The sequence below is a fragment of the Catharus ustulatus genome, chromosome 4 (assembly GCF_009819885.2).
Source record: "Catharus ustulatus isolate bCatUst1 chromosome 4, bCatUst1.pri.v2, whole genome shotgun sequence".
NCBI classification, from domain to species: Eukaryota; Metazoa; Chordata; class Aves; order Passeriformes; family Turdidae; genus Catharus; species Catharus ustulatus.
The window spans coordinates 73,538,231-73,552,956 of NC_046224.1; the positions used below are offsets into that span (position 1 = coordinate 73,538,231).

Genomic DNA, 14,726 nt, shown 5'->3' on the forward strand with positions numbered 1-14,726 from the left:
ACATAACTATTATTGCTGCTATGTCTGAAAGGAGCAAATTGCAAATTGAAAAATCAAAGTTCTATACGTTCTTACCAGGAATAGAGAGTTAAATCACAGGATAGATATCTGCTGTGGCATGGAATACCTCATGGCAGAATTAACATTTATTGTGCTTTAAAAGAAGTTTGAAATTTTTTCATGAGAGTCTCATTGCAGTAACTTAAAATAAGAATAATTCCACTTTAAAATTAATGTAATTTTCCCAATTATATATATATATATATATATATTTTTTTTTTTTTTTTTTTTTTTCCCTGTGGGAAAAGTCTGTTTTCAGCAAGATGAATCTTTCAGCATCCTTTTTTCCTCAGTATCCAAAATGGAGTTTTTCTTACCAGGTAAAAATACTGATGTTACCATCACAGACCTTCAAGGGAACTGTAGTCTATGTCATGTTTTCTGTCACTCCAGAGACTCCTGGTCATTGTTTCTTCCCATCACACGTAATAATATGGAATTCTTATCAAGATGCATTACCTAAGAAATAAATTTGGACATTACAGCAGATATTGTCTGAAAAGAAAGTTGGACTCTCAATTACAAATGTTGGAAAGGAATTCAGTGATCTGTATGTTTTTATTTTCATGAGCTAAAAACAAAGCAGACCAATGAAGCCTTTCTGGACAAGTGTTAACAATCTGTATGCATGCATTTTATTTTCACTGAAATTTACTATGAAGTTAAAATTTGGCCAACTCTTTGTATACTTGAAACCCAACAGAAAAATCAGGGTTTGGGTTCCTTCTAGATAAATACATACTAATAAATTAAATTCAGAGTTCCTCTGGCTGAAAAAGGTGATAAGAAATAGGTGAGTGAAAGCAGTGGGAACAGATAATTCATCTGAAGGAAAATTTAAGCATTGTGTGGGATTGTTATGTAACAAGATAGAAAAGACTGTGGTTTTTTTGAAGAAAATGAGCTTTGCAGGTTTCCCAAGGTCAAATTAGCTGTTGGATGGAAGGTTCTGTATTGAAGTGGAAAGAAGCAGATGAACACTGAAGTGATGCTTTGGCAAACCAGGCACTTGGATGCCACCCTTGTGATGGAATGTTGTGATGTCACCTAAGTCCTCAGTTAACCTGAAGACACCAGTGCTTTAGCCACAGGGATGAAATAGCTCAGGGAAGCCTCCACAAATTACACTTGTAAGGTAAAACATGAGGGAGCTTCTACTCAGACAGCCCTGTGGAACTTTGCCTACATTTTAAGCACACAGCTTTAAAAAATGCTGAAAATAAGGCAGCAGCTCCCAGGAGGGAAATGGCAAAGAACACAAATCCAAGAGCTCTTCCACAGCTTTCATCTACATATTTTGCTTTTGTGGGTTGACAGAGATGCCCTGCCCTCGATGGGGCTTTTTGGAATCCTCAAGAAGTCACTTCTGTGTTCTCATGGAATTATTGACATTCACAGAGGGCAGGAGGAGAACTTTTATCAAAGTGCAGCAGGGATGCAGCCCAGGGACACTCTAAAGAGGCAGTGAGGCTACATCAGCAATTAAAAAGGGTTTTCAGGAGGGCTTGACAGATTGCAGTCTGGTGGCACTACTGTTACTTTCTCACTTACAAGCTGGCTTGATCTGACTAACAACAAAGGACTGGAACAGCACAAAAACAACACTGAAATATGTCTCAGAAATCATGGAGTTTTATAAAGTTTCTTTGTTTTTCTTGGGAAAAAAAAAAAAAGAAGAACAAAAGGGTTTTACAAACTGAAGTGATGCACAAAGACATAAAGACATGGTTAATTTATCCCTACAGGGTAAGCTAGCTGAGATCAACAGCCTGGACTCCATGGTCAGCAACATCGCCAGAATGCTTTCCATTAAAACAAGGTCAATCTCCATAAAATGCTGCAAGAAATCATGGCTTCAGTGGTACATCGCATATAGGGAATCTTGAAGTATCAGTGTCATAGGAAGAAGCCTAAAGGGGCACAGAGAACCTTTCTACTAGCAGGGAATAGTTTGTGCAATGAGAAGAGAAGCTTTTGTGCTTGTCAAACTTTAAAATTGCTTTGTCAAGCAATTAAAATTTTAAAAAATACTTTATTTGTAGACTGAATCTTTTTACAGGAAATTACTGAAAAATATTAAGCCTGGTGCTGTTCTAATGGAATCCAATTCTAAGGTAGAACACTTAATCTAAGTTGCATGCATTATGAAAGAAGTCAAATAAAAATACATGGTACTTCCAGGTATGTAAACCAAGAAAAATTTCAAGACAATTTGCATATGTATCTTTGTCATCTGCAGAGTCAAGTCTGAACCTGCCACCAGCGTAAGAAACTGGAGTTCTGTCATTAAATTCAATGAGTGTGGATGTAACCTCTTACATGTATATTTTAATAGATATAAATTCACACCATCCACTGGTTAGAAATCACCTTTTCTCTGTATAGATTTACTGTCTGATGCTGATCAACTTTATATAGATGAAAACCAATGACCTAGAAGCAGAAGAGCTTTACCAGTTTAATATTTCCTCGGGCTACTTGCAATAACTACTAAAGCAGAAAACAAATAGATAATAAGAAATACAAGATCAAGAAACTGATTAAATAGGGCAATATGTTTGTGTTTAAGCAGGCTCAGCAACCTCCTAGGAATAACTAAGCAGGTTCTCCCTTTGGGAAAAGGGGACAACACCACAGAAAATTCTGACAAGAGCCATAGGAGAGGAAGAGATTTGAAATATCAAACAGAGGAGCAAGAATAAAGTTTTAGAGGGCCACAGAAACATCAAGATGTTAAGGTGCTAGCAGCATTGTTAATAATCCCCAGGTTCAAATTTAATGATTAAGATAATCATCAGAACAAATTTCTGTGCAATGTACAGCAAGTGGCTTTAAAGCAAGTCTTCAGGTTCATGAACAGAACATTTCAAGATAGGGGCAAGATTTGGGCACAGTGCTCATATTAGCTGAAAAAAAAAACAACCAAAAAAAAAACATTTACAAGGCTTTACTGGAAAGCCTTAAACTTGCAGCACAGAGCCTCTGCCTGTACTGCATTATATGCAATATATGCATATTTGCCTTAGAAAAAACAGTGTATATATCCACTGAGAGAAGATTGCTGCCTCTGATCTGCAGAGAGCAGAGCAGAGTGTGAGGTAAGGCATGAACAAGATACTCACAGAAAAAGTCCAGATGGTGCTGCTGACCATGCACTCCTAAAAAAAAAAAAAAAAAATTAGGGAAAGAAAGGTCAGTGGAATAAAACATTGATATCCTAATCAGTTTCCCAATCTTCAAATAAAATTCAGAAAAGAGAATCTCTTACAGAAAGAGGCCATAACAGTTAAAACAATAAGCAAGTAAGCCCTGATGGAATGGAGGATTTTCTGCTGCTCTTTGATTGCAACGCTGGTCAGTCAAATACAGATAGAAGTCCGGTAGAAAAAACACACAGAAAGCAACAAAAAATTCATCTGACATTGATCTCAAAAATGAAAAAGCAATTCTGTGCTGATCTTTGTTTGCATAAAGTTTGAGATGATTTTCACGGGGGTTTAACTTGAGTTTTTAAATAAAATTATTGCTTATCTCCATTTTTTCCATATAATTAAAGGCTAATTTTTAATAAAATAACCTCAACAGCTATCTCAATAAAAAATGCTGACAAAAAATATCATGGCAGATTCCAAAACAAGAATTTTTGAAAAGATGGGACTTCTGTATGCAAATATATTCAGTTTTGAAAAAGGTTCAGGCTGATTGTTTTGCAATAAGCACATGCAGTTTTTACTGCTTTTATTTTATTGGAAGAACTTCAGACTATTTCAAAATTTGGATCTGTATTTGCATTTTTGAAATTCAAGACAGCCGTCAGTTTTCATATAAAAAGCCCACCCTCCTCTACTGAGAACTGAACAGTTTTTTAGAGTGAAATAATAAAAACATGAGAAATGATTGCTTAGGCACATCATAATTTCTCCTTTAATCTGCCATGATGTTATAAATTTAAATGTACCCAATATTGATGATTTAGTGATGTCTGGGTTTGGTTATAACCTTAACATCACTGAAACAGCCAAAAATTCTGGTGAAGTCAATGAAAACCTTGCTTCCATGACAGCTTCAAATTTTTACAATGTTACTGACAGAAAAAAAGAAACCCAAACTAGTTTATCATGAAGATAAAAATTATCTTTAGATTCTTAAATCTCTGTAGTACCTAGGAAAATGCAAAGAAATTAAAAATTATATAAAGTTTAAAATTTCAATTAGTGAAATTAAAAAGGAATAGCATCCTGCACTGGCATACAGTTGGATATTTAGGAAAGGAGTTGTGTCTGACATGTATTCAAGCCTGTGTTTCCTGGAGAAAATAATCCTTTGTAATGGTGATGATTCTCTATTTAATCTGTCACATTTCATAACCATTTTCTGTCTACCTACCCCAGCTCGTTTGCTACTGTTGTACACCCATCATCAACTCACAGAGCAAACAAAAATATTAATGCAAAGCAACACAGGAATAAACCACATTTTATCCCATACAGCTTACAGTAATTTCACGACCATAAGGCGCACCAGACTATAAGGCGCACCCCCCAGGAGTCGGCAAAATTCGCAACTTTGTAGATCAGATAAGGCGCACCGGACTATAAAGTGCACTTTTTTTTTGTAGCGAGGCTCCGCCCCCAGCTCACCCCACACGGTTGCTGACCGAGGCCCCGCCTCAACCTGGCAGCCATTGGCCCCCAGGCCTGCCTCCACCCAGCAGGGGTGGTGCCGCGAGCCACCGGGCCCCCCTGGACCTGGCAGCCATGGGCCCCGGGGACTGCCTGGACCTGGGAAGGGGGGTGCCGCGGGCCCCCTGGGCGGCATTCACCCGGCAGCCATGGGCCCCCAGGACTGCCTGAACCCGAGAGGGGCGGTGCCTCGGGCCCCCTGGCCCGCATTCACCCGGCAGGGGCGGTGCCGTGGGCCTCCGGGCCCGCCCCCAGCTGGCTGCCGTGGAACTGCCAGCTTCCCCCATGGCTCACAGCTCACATTTCCGGTTTGGCAAATTTCGCAACTTTGTACATCAGATAAGGCACACTGGACTATAAGGCGCACTTCCGGGTTCGAGGGAAAATTTTAGTCAAAAGGGTGCGCCTCATAGTCATGAAATTACTGTAATTAATTACAAACTGAATTTCTAGAAAGCTCATGTGAGGGATGTGCTGAGGAAAATCTGAGCTGGGCTTTCATTCCTTTTTAAAAAATATTATTTCTATTTATTTTAAAGGCTGTACACAGCTCTGCACTTCTTGCAAGATTTTTGCTTTTTTTGATTGTGGTAAAAAACCAAAATATTATTATATATGTGGGAAAAAAAATTATAAAATTTTCCAAACTCCCAACTTATTACAGAAATGAGAAGGATGTCCCTGACCTGCTATCACCACAGCTGGGACACTCCCATAAATGTGGTATTTGAGATAACCTCACAAAATGAGGTCCCTGATCTGGTAGAGATTTGAGCACATGTGTAGCTTGACACATATGAGTGGTCCTTTAGGACACAAGCATGCTAACATTCAACAAATGAAGCTCTTGCAGAGCAATTCACCCACAATATATTCAAGCCAAATTGAGAAATCTGAAAAAGAAAACAGCTGAGATATGAATATTTAAAACATTGCTGCAGCAGTGGACATGTGTAATAACTTTTCAAAGAGATTTTCAGATGATTTTTTTTTTTAATACTGTACACACAGCACTTGTCCTAAATACATATTTACATTATGGACTGGAAAAGCTCTTTTAGAAACTGTTTTGGTCTTCTGGGTAAATAATATTCCTTTTAAAAAATTATGAATACATATTTAACTGATAAACTAGAATGGCTCTATTAGAGACATCATAAACAATTTTTTAAACTGTCTAGTGAATATGTTTACTGCAGCACAGAAATGAATCCAGATTATTTAAGATCCGTAATTTATTTTTCAACTGCAGATCTTTTGCAATTTCAAGCCCCCTCCCCAAACAAAAATTAAAAATTATCTTCCCTCCCTTTCCTCTCAGTACTGTCCAGTATGAAGCTTTGCAGAGGTAACTGTGAAGGAAAACAAATATTTTTTTCTGTGAACAGTAGAATTGAAGCATTGTTCTCCAAACCATACATCAATCACTGTTGGCTCCTAGACACATGATTTAAAAAACCTTGTGATCAATGATATGGGTGCTCTGAAGAGTTAGAAAAGGGGATTGGAATAATTTTTCTCTCTGCCCCCAAATAGAAAACACAAAAGCCTAACTGATCCCAAAGAACCTAGTTAAGAACTGAACTCATTTGTAGGAAGCTCTAAAACTTACTGCCAGTGTTGGTTAATCCATGAATATTCAACAGAATAGACAAAGTTTTGCCTTTTCCTACTGAGAAAATATCTAAATACACAGATTTATAAAATGTGACTGTTCATAGGAAAAACATCCTTGAACTGACTCTAAAGCCTGATTTATTTATTCAGTTTTTGTTCAATGTCTGCACTATTTGTGATGTGTAAAAACCCTGGCAAGTTGGTCCAGGTATCCGACTTACCTGTAAGCATCTTTCAGCACCATTCTTCCAAGGCTATTAATTACTTTTAATGTAATTTTTAATGCTTTACAAATTGTGTAAAGGTTGATTTTAAAACTTCACTTTGCTTACTTGAAATTATATGGAGGTTTAAAGCCTAAGAGATACCACTGACCTTAATAATGTGAGATAGAAATAGAAGGTGCTGAGAAGGACCAACAATTTCTCATCTATTGGGCGTATTTCTAAAAGGTAGATATTCATTTGCTCAGGATTTTCAACAGCATCCCATTTTTAATAGAGTCCCAACTTCATTTAGACACCTACAAGGGAGATAAGGATTCCAAATGTTCCTTAAGCAGAAGTTCCCATGATGATGTTTTATAGCCATAGTTTCAAAAGCTCTCAACATTCAAAGAGCTTCTGGAAATCTAGCCGCAGCTGTGAGCAGTGACCTCTCCTGAAAATCTGCAGGGATCTGGCATGAAGGCATATGGAACATTGCATTTAGTTGTAGGAGCCTTAATTACCAAAAACATACTGACAAATTAGAGAGATTTCAGAGAAGAGAAACAAAAATGTTCAGGGGAGCAGAGGAATTTACACGTGAGGGAAGATAAAAGGAGCTATCTATGTATGGCTCAGCTATGATATAAGTAAGAGAGGATATATGCTGAGACTCCACAAATGTTCCCCACCTTGTGTGGAGAATAGGGAGGAACAAATTAATTGGGATATGAGGTTATAACTACAGCTGCAAGTAAAGAAGGAAAAACAATCTTCTGCGTCTTGAAAAGAGCACCCTAGCAGGGAGGTCAGGCTCTGAAATGTGCTCTGGAGGGACCAGGTTTCATGGCTGGGGTTGTATCAAAGTTTACCTGTGGGATGCAGCTCTGAATGCTCCAGACAAGCCTGTTCAGATTCCACTTTCAAACTAAATGGTAGTTTGGTGTTAAGCTGAGTGGAAGTCTCTTTGGAATAGCTGAAACAAACCCATATGACCAAAAAATAAATACTGAGAATACATTTTTCAGAGTAAAGAATAGTCATTGAGCTATAACATTTTTAAGACAATACCATCACATAAATAGTTATAATGTATAGTCATTGGGGCCCTGTTATCAAAGGGAATGAACTCCAGCTCTTGACCATAAGTAGTATTTCAGAACTATGGGAATAAGAATAGCAAATTGTGAGCCATGAGGTCAGTTAGGTCACAAGCAGATGACATGATTACCATGTGATTTGGATACCTGTGTGTAGGCAAAATAGGCTTAAACTTTAAAGGGTATAAGGAAAAATTTCATTATTTGAAACTGTAAGAAAAAAAATAGAATAAAATTTTTAGAACACTTTTCCTTTTTCCACAACTTTTTTTTTTGCTATTATTGACAACATACAAAAATAATTTAGTTAGTTTATTATCAAAAAAAAAAAAAAAAGTCTTTTATCAGTTTGGGAGAGGAGACTTTTTTTAATGGAGATTTTTACACAAGAAACAGGGGTTTTTTTTGGTGGCTTTCATGTTACAGTGAATCAGTTGTTTTGGAGAATGGAAACTTTTCCAAGGTCTATTTGTTTTAAAATGTAAATCTCACAGAGGCGTGTTCATCTTTTTTAATAGTTTAATCAGTTATTAATTCTCAAAACCAATCACTGATTGTTTTTTGTTAGACGAAAAGGAAGTCTGCATTATGCCTGCTCCACGTGGGAAAGAAGAACAGTCCATCTAATTCAAATTCAGGGTAAGAAAAAGTGACTTTTTTTAAAAAGTGACTTTGGGCTGAAGGATTCCAAGCTCACCCTTTGTGAAAGGCTGACACACTTTTACCTTGTCTGCATCTAGCTCCAAAAAAGGTCTGTGCTGGGCAGAATTATGACACAAGAAACTGGAGAGGGCAGACAAAACAGACTGAGCAGAAAAATCTGAGGCAATTTTGACAGTGAGTTTTTATTCAGCTCTTCCTCTCCCACCTTGCCTAATTTCATAATCAATATAAATAAATTTTCCTCACCAAAATGTAGTCCAAGCCCACAGAACCAACTGCTGCAGGAGGTCATCGAGTCAGATACTGCAGTTAGATTTAAAAAAGGACTGAATACATTTTATGGCCAAACAACATCTGTACAGTCATCCAAGCTAGGGTAATGGTGATGAAATTTCATGCTTGAGTGTGTAAAATGATTGCTACATCACTCAGAGAGGATTTTTTTTTTCTTCCCAGGTAGAGGATTACACAATTGAGAACAGGCATTATAAAGAGCTTTCTGAGCTTGGATTTTTTTAACCTTTCTCCAAAGAGTGAAAGATCAGCTCATGGACCTCACCAAATAATAACTGAGCCTTCTACTTCTTTTCTTCTTAAACATAATGAGGCTTTTCAGTGAGATGTTTCATTTCAGGACCTCCAAGTTTCTTTCATTTTTTCCCCACTAATCGATCTCATGTGCAGGTAAAATAACTGACGCAAATCTTAGAGGCTGTGAAGGATATTAATTCACCCTCCTGACCTCAACAGGTGAGAGATGTGAGTTTGCATACGAGCACAGAGAGGTCTGAGCCTGACATTCCATGCAACAGCTGGCTGCATTTCTCATGCAGCTTGCACTTGCTGCACATCTGGCTTTGTTTAATTGCAAAGCAAAACAAGCAAACAAAAAAAAAATTACCTTCCTTCAGTAGTCAGCAACTTAATGATAATTTTGACCATTTTTTCTTCTTTTCATCAGCTCAGTTCTGTTTTCAGGACTTAATCATGGACTGAATTAAGCAGGGACAGAATATATATCTGGCTGAAGATTTTTGTGATAACTTGAAGCAAATTTAATTCACTGGGAGTGCATAGGGGAGGAAACTGTGGGGTGGAACAACTGCTGAAGCACTTAAAACCTCATTAGCACATATCCCCACTTCACCCTGAGAACTCCCAGCCTGTCCATTTTTGTCCTGACTCTACTTTCCGTGGGACTTTGAAAAGAAAAGGTTCAAAGAGCAAGACTTTCATGCTCCCCTTTCCCAGTCAAACACTTTCAACTCCTGATTTCAAAGTGCCACTAGCTTGCTGTTCAAAGGCCTGTGGACACACAGGGAGTGAGACAGGAGGAAGAGGTTGCACTACAAAGCCTGCTGCATTCAGAGCAATACCCAGCTCGGAGATACAAATGATAATATAAACCAAGTACCTACCAATAAAACTGCCAGTCTGTGCAGGGAGGGTTGGGAAAATTCTAAATGGTCTCTTTCTGCCCCCTCTCCCACGCTGGCATTGTGCCATTATTGGTTTGGATAAAAGCCTAATTTATATTTTGAAGTGCAGCTTTTCCCTCTGTTGCAGCAATGACCAGGGCACTGCAGAATCAGGAGAGAAGCCCAAACCCCAAATAAGTTAGCTAAGAATGCCTAAAGAAGTTCCTACCAACATTTGAAAAACCTGCCTTGCTCTCTTTGAGTATTCATCTACCTCCCCTTCTCTATCTGTATCCTTTTCATCTGCCTGCCCACAAGATTTGGAACACCATTAATTGGTCCTCAGGGAGGCTGGCAGGCCTATGCTTTTATGACTTGATTCTTTGTATTGTACACATGTGGGCATCTCTCAGGAGATAAACAAAGGGAAAACGTGCTGAAAAGAGGGGCACAATTTGTATAAGACTAAACGTAGAACAAACCGCCTTCCCAATTTGCTGCTAATATCCTAAATTGCATGAATAAATCCACCCCCCTCCCCATCTTCTCTCTTTCCCACACCTGCTTCTCTTAATCTGCTTTTCCTGATCACTACAGGCTCATCTTCTGAGGAATTTCACCTCCCATTTGATATCAAACAGCCTAACTCTTCTTTTGCCCCATCACCCCCACCCCATTCTCCCTCCCCCTCACCAACAAAAGAGTGAGGTGGTCTTATGGGAAGATGAAAAGAATAGCTGATCATAAGAACTAACCTGGAGCCAACACCTTGGTCTTTCGTCCCTTCAGCACTTTCTAAACCCTCAGCACCTGCAGATAATTCTCATGGCTTCCAGCCTTGGTCTTGAATTTGCTGGGAGTGAGAGACTTTCTGGAATAACTTTCACTGCTCAGGAAAAATAAACTTAAAAACTGAGACAGTCACCAACACATCAGCACGAGCTTTACAGCTCATGTGTGCTTGTGCCTGGGGAGAAAACAGCCTGTGTTGCACAAAAGCATCAATATTTTTAAAATAATTTTTTAAAATTATTAAAAGCAACCTTGAGTGATGACCAACAGCATTCCAGAATTCCAGCAGAGATTTGGTATTTACCCAAACAACAGGCATGTTTTCTTTTTTTTTTCCTAAGCTGAACACTTGAAAAGCAGTTCTGGATCAAGTTCTCCTGGCCTTACTTACAAAAGTTTTGACATAAAGAAAAGGATTTATCCTGCTTTCAGGCCTGAAAACTACTGTGCATTTGTGAACCACATTCACAGCTGCAAGGCAGGTGTGTGAGTGCTTTTGTATCCACCCCAGCACATCCTAAAAATCTGGTCATTAGTGTCTATGCCTAGAAGCCAAAACAACAGAGGTAGAGCACAGGACTTGGGAATCAAAATCCAACATTTTAATTCCATCTCCTTCCTCCCCTTTCTCCCTTAGCCTGACTGTTATTCCAGTGGTTAAGTCCCCCAGATAAAGATATTTGAAATATCTATATGAATATGTTTGAAATCTTCAGCAGAGGAGGAGACATGGATCTACATATTCCATGGCTGGAGTGGATGCTCTGACTCCTAAAAATCTGGGTAAAACGTGACCCCTTCTTATCCAGCATATTCTTCAGAGACAGAAATTATCTGAAGGAAAAGGCCGAGGTAACCAGAGTGCTGAGGTGCCAAGGAAGGCACCTGCAAGAAAAGTGGAATTTATCACAATCCTGTCCTGAACTTTTTAATTTGTTATAATAAGGTGCTCTAAGCTCAACATGTCAATTTTTGTGAATTCAAGACAATTAGCTTTTCCTTCCATGCAGGGACAATGTATATGGTGAATGTATTTTGGAAGTTAGACCCTTAATTTGAAGCTGATGGAGGCAGAATCTGTTGAAATTATATAAGTCCATTTTTTGATGTTAAGGCCTCAGAGCCTGTAGGACTATTTGAAGACTTTAGCTATATGAGGAGCTCAGCTATACCTCTGACTCAGTTTACACTGCTGAAGAAAAATCCCTTTGGAGCTTGATTTCTTCTAGTTCACAAGGAATGTTTTCATTCTTAACCTTTGAATATATACTAAACATTGGTGTATTGTTTGCATTTTTTTCAAGGAGAATCATATATGCATGACACAAGCTAATTTTAAACATATTATTTCTTTTTTTCCCCAGAGGCTAACCTGTGAAGGCAAATTCCTTCAGGGAAATGAAAGGAAATGCCACAGTGAAAACTTTACATATGTGAGTTCTTGTTCTTCCAAACATTTACTGAGGCATGGCAACTTCTGCCTGGTTTTCATACCCTACTCAACAGCAGGAATTTCAGTGTGGGTTGTGAAACCTGCTTAAGAGCCTGTGTAATTTCTCTCACATTGATTACTCTGTGTGCAACAGCTAATGGTACCTGAGCTAATTAATCTGTAGCTGCCTCTCCTGTCTGTGCTAAATAGTTGTAATGGCTATATCTTTGAAAATCTTGGTATACCATTTTTTAAAATTGTTTACCAGTGGCTTTGTGCACCTGGCAGAAATAGGCATTTAAATTAGACTAGGTCTGATTTGAGCCCAGGGTCTAAAGACATCTATAATGGGAAAATATCCCTGGAGGGAAATACATTCTTACAAGACAAACACTGTTCTCAGCTCGGGAAGAGACAGCAGCCAGGCAGGGCAGATTTTGGTAAAGGTGAACTAAAAAAAAAAGCATCAATCTGCAAGCTTTTGGTCCTGTGCTGTTCCCACTAAGCTGGCCTGAAAACTGAAGGGCAGTGCAAAAGGCCCCGTTTTAATAGAGTCACACAAAACACTGTCACTATTAATTCCCTCTAGCTCCCCTGGAAATGAGCTAAGCCACCACTACCAAGCCAGGTTTGTATAAAACAAAAGACACAGTTCAAATCTGCAGTTTGAAGACTGCAGTTCAAAGCAGAGCAAAAGTGGCAATCTTTAGGTTTGCACGCTCATCTGTGTCTGTGGGTACCAGAGAGCCACAGCAAACACCTTTAAACATGACAAAGAGATCATTTAAATACAGTTATTTGTCACTGGCTTATAGCCTATCTGGCATCCAGTCCTAAAATCAGTGTCTGGAGCTTGACTTTCAGAGATTTTGTACCACTTTACATGAATAAAGGACTTTCCTTTTAATGCTTAGGAATACATCGTTGCATTAAAATAGTCGCTTTTCAACCCCAGCTGAAAATGCCCCTTTGGGGATTCTCAGCATATGGATAGTTACATTGAAAATCAATTCTTCTGACATTCAGAGCTTTCTTTTGGAGAGGTTTATTTGCTCTACTAACCATTTTAAGCCTCTGTGGCACCTTCTTACTCACCATAACTGCTGTGCTTAGTACTGGCTCATAAGCGTTATGTGATTTCAGTAGCCTGCACACTGTATCACTTTTTAAATGAATATAAAAACTGCTCCAGTAGTCTCCTTGTTTGTGTTGGTGTTAAACCTCTCTTGTAGAAATGTGAGTGGTGATGGGAAGTGTGGGGCATGAGGGATTTGGGGTCCACAATCCTCATCTCCTCTGGAGTTTCCCCCAAGCCACCAGGCACTTATCAAAGGCACTTTCTTCAGCTGGTGATGGAAGTGGTCCATGGCTCAGCACACAGGTCCAATTCTGCTCTAGTGTGCAGGAAAACCTACCTGAGGAGAAAATAAAGAGTGCTAATATTGAGAAAGTTGAATAAGAGCAGTTGTGGAGTGTCACACACAAGACAAATTACAGGCCATGAGTTTGTTTGAAACATGCAATTTCCTACTAATAAGTCAAAGAAAGTTTAATTAATTACTTCCATTGTATGCCTTATAGCAATTGCATCTTTTGTCTGCAAGTTTCTGCATTGCTCCAATTCTGGTAGGGGCCAAAGAAGTCTGTTCTTTCAGTTTCCAGTTAAATATTTTATACCAAACTTATTTTTCTATTGACTTTTTTAAATAGTTGTGTTCTTTTAAGGGAAACCTCATTTGAAAAGCAAAGGCTCTTGTTTGGGTGGTTTTTAATACATGTTTAGTCTTGAAAATCCTCTTGGAATAAATGATATTTCAATTTACTTCTCTGCAGAAGAGACTGTTGTTCCATGGAACTACGCCCCCATTTCAAACTCTCAACTTCACTTCTTCAGGAGATTTTCAAGGCTTCTTGCCTGTTAGACTAAGAATACGGTTAATTTTTCTGAACTTAGTGCTAAATTGCTACAATGCCTTGAAATGCGTCAGTCCTAGATGCTAAGAAATAATGCCTCATACAGCAGCTATCTTGAGATACGTTGGACAGACTGACTGTTTTATTGTTTTGGCTTTATTCCCCATTCAGATGGAGTGTCACCAACAAGAGAAAAATTCAAGCACCTGTTTTGGAATATATGTTTTCTATGGCAACTGTTATACCTTTTTTTTTTTCTTGCCAAACCAGTCTAATAATTATAAAGAAGAGTGTCAATAGAACAACAAAATGTTCTTCTAGTTAATTTTTAAATGTCTTACTGCTCCTTTTTCCCTATTGCCATCACTCCCCTATTTTTTGGCTGAAGTCTCTTTAAGATGGGGAAGTTACATCAGCAATTTCACTACTCTGAAATCACCTCATTCTGCCCTGATTTATACCCCATGAAATCCTACTGCCCTCAGGGGGGTTCTGCAGAGTGTAAGGCTGGGCAGAATTTGATCCAGAATGTTAAATACTGGAGCATCAAAGTTATAGGTTTATTGCAATTATTATTGGTCCCTACTGGTTATTTACTTATGCTTTATCTCAGACACAGTTAAAATTCTATGCTACCAGGTATGTGGGGAGAAATAAAAAGCACAAATAGCAAGTGAGTACATTGATCTGGAATGGGCTTGAACCTGTTTTTATGCCCCAGGACACTGCAGAAAGGGAGGGATTTTCAAGGCTCCCCACAAAGTGACCTGAGAACTGGGATTCTGAGTTGTCTGAAAAAAACTCTGCTGTAAAGTGAAGCAGCTCTGGCACTGACACACCAG

General features: G+C 38.6%; 1 long non-coding RNA gene across 1 annotated transcript in view; it reads right to left on the reverse strand.

Annotated features, from left to right (window-relative positions):
• Nucleotides 1–14,726, reverse strand: part of LOC116995712 — a 78,153-nt gene that overhangs the window by 47,688 nt on the left and 15,739 nt on the right. Inside the window, exons 4-6 of the long non-coding RNA XR_004417771.1 lie at nucleotides 7,438–7,541; nucleotides 3,183–3,218; nucleotides 378–519 (exon numbers count right to left, since the gene is read on the reverse strand). This is a non-coding gene — a long non-coding RNA (uncharacterized LOC116995712). The remainder of the gene's footprint in view (nucleotides 1–377; nucleotides 520–3,182; nucleotides 3,219–7,437; nucleotides 7,542–14,726) is intronic.